At 41.0% G+C, this 10,849-nt stretch overlaps 1 long non-coding RNA gene across 1 annotated transcript; it reads left to right on the forward strand.

Moving 5' to 3' along the window:
• Nucleotides 1-31: 31 nt before the first annotated feature.
• LOC134737815 (uncharacterized) lies at nucleotides 32-10,648 on the forward strand. The gene is made up of 3 exons (XR_010123136.1): nucleotides 32-259; nucleotides 392-535; nucleotides 9,533-10,648. It is a non-coding gene; the product is annotated as an uncharacterized LOC134737815 (long non-coding RNA).
• The last annotated feature ends 201 nt before the right edge of the window (nucleotides 10,649-10,849 follow it).

Genomic DNA, 10,849 nt, shown 5'->3' on the forward strand with positions numbered 1-10,849 from the left:
CGAACTCCTGAAACACAAAATCCATGAATGTAATAAAGGGTTGTGTTAGACTGCTATACCTTGAGATAATTTCTTATAAGTCATTAATAACTGAAGTAAGCATTAATTGAAACTTTAAACAGTTAAACTTAGACATTAATTATTTTGAAGATCATCTTTCCTTAAAAACTTCAAGATCTTTGAGGGGATAATTTGCCGTCTTAGTATTTAGAAGAATTGTGTTTGTGTCTATATGAGGGAGATCAGATTATAATAGAAGGTAAATGGGTACAGTATTTTGTATGATCTGTAACTGTCTTAAAAGCTTTCCTGGAATTTTAAACTATTTTCTCTTTTGATTAAAAAAATAGAGCATGAGATATGCACTCATTACAAGAATAATATGTTTCAGGATTTGGTAAAATGAAGAGAAAGTTTTGAATGGGCTAAACAGGAACTCAAGGACTTCTTATAATACATTCCAGAGCTCAGCAACTCTTTTTTTATATTGCCTGCTGTTTGGGATTATATTCATCATTGCTGCCTTTAGTTACAGGTGGGGACATTACTTTGGAAACCTTTCTTTGTATTGTCTTTGCAACCTAGATCTATTGCCCATGACATTTTAGCTATTTAATAACTCTACTGTTCCAGCAAAACCTCCCCAAGGAGCAGTTCAAGCTCCTAATGTCCACCAACCTAAGCTCTCCATAGGAGCAATGAAAAAACACAGGTGTGAGAAATCTGAGGATTCCTCTCCAAGGGCTCTCTCTCCAGTCAGGGGTGTATCTTCCTTAAAATAGAGCTTAAGCTCTATGGGGTAGTTAATCTTAGATATTCAGAAATGGAAGATTAACCCCCAAAGATTAAGTGATTATCTAAATGCGTTAATTCAAGGTGATTGTTAATTTATTAGCTTCGATTCTTATGAATGAATGACAGTTCACCCTGCTAACTTCATATAGATTATTTTCATCAAATGAGAACAAAAGTGTTTTTGTGAGGAAAATAAATATATTTCCTCCAAATGAACAACAGAAAGTTAGCACTATGTTTATGTACCTTATAAAAGGTGTGAAGGAGATTCTGAAATTCCATGACTCACTCATCTGGCGTGACATTTTTCATTTCAAAGAATATTGGTTTCTGCTTGAGCTTATAGTAAAAAGACAGGATTCCAATATTTATAGAAACAAAAAAATTTTTATTGGCCTTTTTCCTCTCAAAGAGATTTAGGGCTACCAAGTCTAGCAAACCCTATTGATTCAAGAGATACCTACCATATGTCATTTTTTTGCTAGGCTTTTTTACTGGTTCTGGAGAGGCAAATTAGACATGAAATTTGCCTTCAAAAAGCATATAATCTCATGGGGAGGTAAACCATGTATAAAAATAATTAAAATGTAAGGTAATAGAAAGTGAGATGGACTGTATGGAAGGCAGGAACACACTAAGTGAGAGTTAAGAGGGAGAGAAACTTTGCAGGTGCTGGTAGAAAATTCAAGATGGTGGGATAAAGGGGATGTGGAGTCAGAGGAAGTTGGTTTCATGGTGGAGATGAACCAGGGGAAACAGAAGATTTTTCAAGTGAATTACAAAGGTTTGGTTTGGCTGGAACATCCAAACTGGATGTACATCAGTACTGATGGGGTCCTGCTAAAGGGGAGATTCCTAGGCTCTACCAGACTTACAGACCCAGCTCAATGTAGTGGTCTATACAGGTGGACCTGAGCACTCATACATTTAACAGGCTGCTCTTGGGACCATAACTACAGCTGGGTTCAGGGATTTCCAGGCAGAAGGACAAGATTTATAATAGGGAGTGATGAGAGATGACATTGGGAAGGTTGGTTGGTGTCAAATCATAAAGGGCCTTGACTTCCAGAATGTATATGAGCTTTATTCATTAGTCAGTGGGGGTACTGGGAGAGACTCTTGAGGAATGAACTGACAGATCAGAGAAGTGCGTCCAGAATGGCAGTCAGCTGGTGTGAATAGGATGGATTAGCAGGTCAAAGACCAGAGGTAGGGAAAACAATTAGGTGCCACATGTAATTTCCCATGAAAAAGTAATTGAAGCATGAAATTTAAGAGAGGCAACAGCAGGGCTGGAGAGAAAAGCATGGGAGGGCTTCTAATCTCATTCACCTGACAATGGTTTACTTTCATTCCTGGGACATCTCTGACTTTGATCTTGCCTCTCCTTGAAGACACTCTTAGTAAACCCTTAAATACTTATAACTCAGGCTCTTGTTATTTATGGCTAAAGTACGTTGTGCTTAAATATATAGAATGGCACTTGCTATCATTATTTTAAGACAAAAGCATGTTCATTTCACTGAGTCCTCTGAACTTAAAGATACTTAAGGATGTCTTAATCTGGATATGATTGACTCTTTGCCAAAATGAGATGGGTCAAGAAATGGTGGAGGCCGTTGAATTTTTTTATCTGCCCAGCACCTTGCATATGAGTGAACACACAGTAATAACTTTAAAAATCTTGGTTATTTATTTGAGCTCCAATTCCGGTTTCTGAATGTTTTGATTCTGTCCTGATTTTCTTGGGAAGTCAGGATATACTTTTAAAAATATTATTTCTTCTCTAATAATCTTTTTCTCTTTCTCTGCTCTCTCTCCTCACACAGCCTGTTCTCATAGGCTTGGCCCTGATTACTCACAGGGATGCATAGAGTAGTCCCTTTAGAGGAATAATAGAGGCTGATGACTTCTTGGAATTACCTGGCCTTTGAACACATTGCACATGTTTGGGAAATGGCTCAAAATTTGGCACATTACTGTCTTCCACATGAATAATTGCAGCACATAAAAACAGATATTCCCAGCAACTCTGTATAAGGAAACACAGCTAAATGAAAAGAAGAGGGGGCAAATGCTGTGTCTTTTTGTGTGGAAATATCAGAAGAAGAAAAAAACTTTCTGTCTCAAAAACATAGCAGCTTATAAATTCAGATTAATCTTTAAAAAAGTATAAAATGCAAGTGAATCTTAAGGAAAAACTTAAAATTAGTTGCTGTAATCTCTATGGGACCTATTATAGGCTAAACTGTGTCCCTTCAAAATTCATATGCTGAAGCCCTAATCCTCGGTACCTCAGAATCTGACTGTATTTGGAGACAGGATCTTTAAAGAGTTGATTCAGTTAAATGAAGCCATTAGGATGGATTCTAATCTGATGTAATTGGCATCCTTATAAAAGGAAGGAATGTGGACACAAATAGAGACATCACAGATGCAAACAGAAAAGACCACGTGAAGACAAAATGAGAAGATGCTGTCCCCAAGCCAAGTAGAGAGACTTCAGAAGAAACCACCCCTGCTGACACCTTGATTGTGGACTTCCAGCCTCCAGAACAGAGCAATGAGAAAGCAAACTTCTGTTGTTTAAGCAACTCAATCTGCAGTACTGTATTTTGCTATGGAAACCCTGGGCCAACAAATATGGACCCCCAGTGCCAAAGGGAAATCAGAGGGCTTGGGAGGAGCCTGGCACCAATGAGAGACCCACCCTGTATGGCACACGCCTGAGCCAGGGGTATTGTGGCATCAATTGATCTTCTACCTCCATCACCAAGGGGTCCCTTACCTCACCAGAAGAAACCATGAGAAGCAGCTCTTTTCAGGGTTTATCTCCATTTTATCAGATGTGTTTATGGTGATATAATGGAGACCGCAAAAAAAAAAAAAAAAAAAACAGAAGGAGAACATATTTTCAGAATCTCTCTTCATTTTAGCAACTGGTTCAAAGTTGAGATCAAATGAAGATTGTTAAGAATAAGGACTGCAGGTCATAGGAGAGGGTGACCCCTCCAATGGCTTGCTTTCCGGGGTCCTGACTCTCTCAAACATGTGTCTCCGCTGCCTGCACTTGACCTGAGATGCAGTTCCTTTACTGCATTTTGCTGTAATCACTCTGCCCTACTCAGTCACTGCCTATTTCCACCTCCACCATATTTTGGATTTCAGACTGACTTTTTTATTCTCAAGGCCACCTTCCCCAAAGAGATTCACTTTCCTTTCTCCCTGCATGACACCCCAAAGCTGTGAGCCAACCCTAGCTGCTCCCACACCAGAATCAACTCATTGAACCCCAGGCTCAGCCAGAGCTCCAGGTTGACCTGAGAGAGTAAAAAGAAACAAGAATGAGCCCAGTCCAGACACCAGCCCTTTGGCTGGGCTCACCACAACCCCAGTGCAAAGAGGAGCAAAATGCCCGCTAATTAACCTGCACCAATAATACCATATTCTATCAAATCTAGGTAGCTATCAGTTGAAAGACACAATATGATTTTATATACCAGTAAAAAGAACAAATACTGTCAAGTAAACACTATCACACTATCAACTGTAAGATGCTTAATATTACAGAGTAGTTCAAAGGTTTTTTTTAAAACTGTGTATTTTAGAATCAATGATGACATGAGATGCATAAGCATGAAAAGGACGTGAGTTAAGAACAATGTCCCAGCACTTTGGGAGGCTGAGGCGGGTGGGTCATGAGGTCAGGAGATCAAGACCATCCTGGCCAACATGGTGAAACCCCGTCTCTACTAAAAATACAAAAACAAGAAATTAGCCGGGCATGGTGGCAGGCGCCTGTAGTCCCAGCTACTCGGGAGGCTGAGGCAGGAGAATGGCATGAACCCAGGAGGCAGAACTTGCAGGGAGCCAAGATCATGCCAGCCTGGGTGACAGAGCAAGACTCCATCTCAAAAAAAAAAAAAAAGAAAAATGAACAAATCCTTGTCTTTTTGCAGACATATGATTTTATGCTGTGATTTTAAAGTTTGCAATATTTTTTCTGTACTGAACAGGAAATAAATACATTTTCCTACACCATCCTCAAAATCCATACAACTGAAACCCCATATAGTTTACCAGGACAAGGTAATGAAGGCAGGAATTCAGGGTAGATACTGTCCCAGAGGTTTTCATGAGTATCTAAGCTTGTGACTATTGTATAAGAGAGTGTTTCCAGAGGTTCTTCCTTTTCTTCTGAATGTATTTCTATTGTTTCAGGTTGCCTGATAGCCCTTGCTATCTAAATTCTTATTATCAGAATTATTTCTATCTAAACTAAGACACTAAATAAATGTAAATAGCTTTTTTTAAGATGGCCTGACATCTCTCAATATCTGAACTCTCATTCCTGTCTATCTGAAATCCACAAACCATCTGATGTGGATAATGTTTCACAACCTGAGATTGAAGATTTCCAGACCTAAATGGACCTTTCCAATGAAAGAATTGCCAGGTTTCTGTTTAGGACCATGCTTGTTTAAGCCCTGTCAGTCACCTTCTTACGCAGAAGCCTAGCAATTCTTTCATTGGAAACTCCATCATCTAACTATGCGAGGTTGAGCAAGTTACTTTATTTTTCCCACGTTTGTTTCCCTGTCTGTCCTATGCAAGTTACAACTGCCTCATAGAGTTGCTGTGAGAAATAGATGTGATTGATTTTATGTAGATGAGCAGGAGTACTCAGTGCCTGAGGCCTCACTCTTGCTGCCAGCTTGTCTGCCCCTCTACCCCTCTGAACACCCCCTTCCTTGACCTCTGGCTACTGGTTGGTTTTGGCCAATGGGAGGCACAGTAAGGGGTTGGGAGCCGGAAGGAAAAAGGAGTTTGGATACTTATTATTCCTGAAATCTTCCTGCTTTCTACTTCATTTTGTCCTAGAGAATGCCCATTCTTTTTTTTTTTTTTTTTTTTTTTTTTTTTTTTGAGACGTGATCTCAGTTCACTGCAACCTCCGCCTCCCAGGTTCAAGCAATTCTGCTGCCTCAGCTTTCCCAGTAGCTGGGATTACAGGCATGTGCCACCACACCCGGCTAATTTTTTGTATTTTTAGTAGAGACGGGGTTTCTCCATGTTGTTCAGGCTTGTCTCGAACTCCCAACCCCAGATGATCCGCCGGCCTTGACCTCCCAAAGTGCTGGGATTACAGGCATGAGCCACCGCCCCCGGCCGAGAGCTCCCATTCTTTACTGGTTCCCTTAACTCTCTTCACACTCGTGAACACAGTCCCTGTTAACATCTCTTGTATTATTCATTTGAGGGCACCATCTGTTTTCTTCCAGGGCCATGACTGTACCCTCTCCCAGGCGTGCAGGTGGTGACGTTTGCCCCCTGATGGAGTTTGCTGCCTTAAGAGATTGTATCTTAGTGCAGCAGCAGAATGACTTATCCAGAAAAATCTACTATTTGAAATCTGGCTCTGTGCAGGCTTAAACATTTTGTTTATGTGGTGAAAATAAGGAGAACGTCATTCTTGAAAAGGAGTTTATTTTTTAACTTTTGGCCAAACACCCCCTTTCATTCCCTCCTCCTCTTAAAAAAAGAAAAAAAAAAGAAGATGCTCTGGCTTGTATTTATGAGGGAGTAAGGCATGCAGTTCTCCTTTCAAAGCTGTTCACATGGAAAGGAAACTGGCCTTGACATTTACACAGTCCAGGAGGATTCCAAATAGAATTTGGACAGATTGGGAATTTACCATCTTGGAGTGTAGGGAAAGCAAGCCTGGTGAGAAGATGTGGTGACATATATGAGGCAATCCATAGATGTTAGGAATGTGCTGCTCTGTATGTGCCTCACTTCTTCAAGATCCAATGGAATTGCCACAGATATGCATATGTTCTTTACGATATCACATGAGAAGACCATCCAATTAAAGCACTCCACACTAAAGGCAAGGAGTATAAATGCTGCATATATTTATGATTGCTTAATGTCAACAAAAGGGTCTTTTAAGCACAGCACATTCCTTACCCTGCACTCACAGATCATGCTAAACACATCCAAATGCACAAGCTATAAAAGAGGGAAGAGGCAGTACCGGCACCAAGCTCTTTGGTTTCTGCATCTGGCCAGCGTCCACTGGGAGAAATGTAAGTCAGAGTTTACCACATGGATTACAAATGTGCTGAATTGCAAGAATGATTATTAAATGAAAATATCCATAGCACCTGCAGCTTGTCCCGGAAAATTCCCCCAGGGTGTTGTGGGTGCTTTTCTAAAAAAATTTTTTTAAGGAAAAAAAGGAAGACAGAGTGAGATGCAAATGGCAACTCCAGCTGTTTATAGTAGCAACTCCATTAATGTTCCTGAAGGGTTTGCAGAGTCAATTCAGTCAATCTGAGCTGCTTCCATTCTCAGCATGAGTGTAAGGAGTGGGGGCTAGGGGAATATCATTAGCCTCTTTCCTTTGAGGTTTGGATGATCAAGACAATGAAAATAATAGTAATGTAAATGGAAATTGCTTTGAAAAACAAAGCACGTCAGTGCAGGGGGAAGCATGAGGCTAGCTCCATTTCTCTGACCCAGCAGTAGTATTTATTCTGTATAAGGTCAGGGCTTCTTCTAGAAACAGACACTGAGAGGCTATGTGGATTTTGTTTATTTAATACATGATTGTGTGTATATATATAGAACACTCTGAACATATGTAATAATATCTGGCTGTGTTTCAATTTGTGTGTGTGTGTGTGTGCATGCTTGCACAAGCATGCTCACACATCCATGTATGTTTGTGTGCATGTGAAAAGAAAAATAATAAAGTTAGGGGAAGTTCAGTGAAGTGGTAAATTTCTGGAATTTGAAATCAAAATACCTAGAGTCAAGTTATCACCCTATCAGTGTAAGTACTTGGGCAAGTGATTTAACCTTTCTGCACCTGAGTTCCCTAATGCAGCAGTCCCCAACCTTTTTGGCTGCGGGGACTGGTTTCATAGAAGAACATTTTTCCATGGACTGGGGGCAGTTGCAGGGGGAGGGGGATGGTTTGGGGGATGAAGCTGTTCCACCTCAGATTATCAGGCATTAGATTCCCATAAGGAGCACACAGTCTGGATCCCTCGCATGCGCAGTTCACAATAGGCTTCCGGCTCCTATGAGAATCTAATGCCTCTGCTGATCTGACAGAAGGCGGAGCTCAGGCGGTCATGCTCACTTGCCCACTGCTCACCTCCTGCTGTGCGGCCGAGTTCCTAACAGGCCGTGGACCTGTACTGGTCTGTGGCTTTGCTAAAAAACATGATTCAATGATACTGTTAAAGCAAAGTAAGATTATTTAGCACCATCGTGATAATCACAGAGACCACTGCAATGGGGTCTTGGGTTCAATTCCAAATGCAGCAAGGGCAAGTGGAAGTTTATAGCCAAGGAGCAGGGTGGAGGTCAGAGGATAGAACATTACCAAGAGGAAACATCAGGGCTAAGGGGGACTGTGGCTAAACTGACTTAAGAGAATTCTTGCTGAAGGGAGGCCAGGGTGATCAGACATCACCTGGGGATGGTGGATGGAGGATGAGGAAACTGAACACATATCCAGGGTGATGAGATATTGAAGGTGAGGGTTCTTGCTAAACTGATTTAGCAGGGTTCTTTGCTAAAAGTGGATTTTATAAGGAAATGAGCAGTAAAGTGTGGCCAAAAGGAATTTTTGTTACCTTGTAGCTTTTTAAAAAACTATTAATGAGCTCTCATAACACAAATATGATAGGCAGATAGATATATTTTTTGAGACAGGGTCTCACTCTGTTGCCCAGGCTGAAGTACAGTGGCATGATCATAGCTCACTGCAGCCTTGACCTCTTGGGCTCAAGTGATCTGCCCACCTTGGCCTCCAAAGTAGCTGGAACTACAGGCATGTATGTACAGGAACTACATACAAACAGCTAATGTTTGTATTTTTTTGTAGAGACAGGGTTTCACCATGTAGCCCAGGTTGCTCTTGAACTCCTGGGTGCAAGTGACCTGCCCACCTTGGCCTCCCAAAGTGCTGGGATTACACGTATGCGCCACATTGCCCACCCTATGACAGATACTTTAAAAGGCTTTAAGAAGAATATATTTGGACCCTTGTTCCCACCCCTGATCCCCATCCCACCGCCAGCAAACAAGCATAGACTTCTAAAGGAGAGTTCTACCGTGTCTTCTAGGCTCTGGGGTTTGTGGTGTCAGTGTGGATAACTGGTAAAAAGAGGACTGAAATGAAACTAAGACACGCTGAATTGACTTATGTTATAGAAGGGCAAAGAGGTGGGGGAAAGCAGAGACCCAGAAATGTGAAAAGATGGCAGAAAGCTAGAGGAAGGTGAGAGCCACTGAGAGTTGAATTTTAGGAGCACTTTTGGTAGTTGGAAGCAGTGAGAAAACAGGTTTTCTCTGTTTTCACCATGCTGTGATGGGCAAAACGTTGGAAAGATAATGATTTAAAGCAAATTTTGAAGAACTTTTTCCTATATGTTGCATTTTGTTATACCTCTTTGCCATTTTCTTAGACTTCAATAAATAATCAAAATTGTTTGCAATCTTTTCTGAATTGATTGTATGTTGAACTGGAACACTAGGGAGCTCAGCTTTGCATGTGTTACAGAAAGATAATTTTTAAAGTGACCATTGTAAGAATGTTAACCTACATTTTGATGTTGAGTAGTTAATGAGTTATATTTTCAGTTATGCTCAGGATTATGTGGTGAAATGAGAAAAAATAAAAAGAAATGCACAAGACATAGAACTCTATCTGTATCTCCAGGGCAAAATGCTGAATGACAGAAGGCTGAAGAAAAGCTAAAAGCTCTGTCCTATTGAGAAGTTCATCACAGGGAAGACTCCACTGAAGTAATCAGATGCCTTTCCTGCTGCCCTGAGTCTTTAACTCTCCAAAGGGAGTCCTGAACCCAAGGCTGTTTCAGCTGCATGTGATTGTTAGGATCATTCACTCATACCCCTTTATTTAGGATAGAGAACAATCAGGCAAAGAAGGGGGAGGACTAACCCAAGGCCAGATAATTAGCTAAGGGCATCAGAACCCACAGTTCAGGGTTGTTAGTACCACATCAAGCTCCCTTGCAAATTATCCTCATAAATCCTAAGCCCACAGGCTCGGGGCTCATCTAAAAGAGATAGACCAGAGAGGTGGAGATGGAGAAAAAAGTCTCCTACCACACACTGGAACCACTTTTACAGAAGTGCCTGTTGTCTCCCCTGCACCCCTGCACTCCAAACACCAACAATACCAGGCAGCAAGCTGTTGCAGAAAGGAAGCAGGCTGCTGCCCCTGCAGTGTTCAGGCCTCCTCCTGACAGGGCTCCGTTTACCTGAATCCAACTCAGGGAAATGGTCGTCGCTGACTATGCTGCACAGAGCCTGCAAAGTTATGTTAATAATCTCTCTGGGCCTTAAACTGAATAACCAAGATTTCACACATGTACCATTCACTTCCCACTTAATATGCACACTCAATTTACACAGGAAGTATGCCTAAGGCTCTTTCAGTGACTGTATGTGACTACACATAGGGTTTTTCTTTTATAACAGATTGGCAAATGCCTGAGGTGGTATGAGTGTGGTGTTGCTGGAAAACCTTAGTTGAAATTCCTAGACTATATGAAATCCTTTTTAAATCTCCTTATTCTGAAAATATATTTTTAAAAAAAAATTTAGACCACTCATGGGATTTAAAGTAAAAAGTACAAATATACTGTATTTCGTGACTATAATCAAACTGGAGACATTATGCAAACATAGCGCTCTTAGATTTTCATTCTTCTACTTTAGGTTGCAATTGTCTATCTCTGCGTTATGTGCAAACCAAAATGAGAACTGTGGGAATAAAACACATGGTTGTGTTCACGTTCTGAATGTTCAAGTATTAGCAGAATTGAGAGATCCATAGAGTCACAAGAAATCATGAAAAATTATTTTGTGTTGCTGCCCCTCTTTCTGCACCCCTCGCTATGATATATGCCTCTTTACTTATTGCAGGTCCCTGGGAGGTTCCTCCAGCTTTTAAATGGGGCAGGAGACTACTTTTACCTTTGATGTCTCAGTATAGCATCCAATAATAGTC

The sequence above is a fragment of the Pongo pygmaeus genome, chromosome 12 (assembly GCF_028885625.2).
Source record: "Pongo pygmaeus isolate AG05252 chromosome 12, NHGRI_mPonPyg2-v2.0_pri, whole genome shotgun sequence".
NCBI classification, from domain to species: domain Eukaryota; kingdom Metazoa; phylum Chordata; class Mammalia; order Primates; family Hominidae; genus Pongo; species Pongo pygmaeus.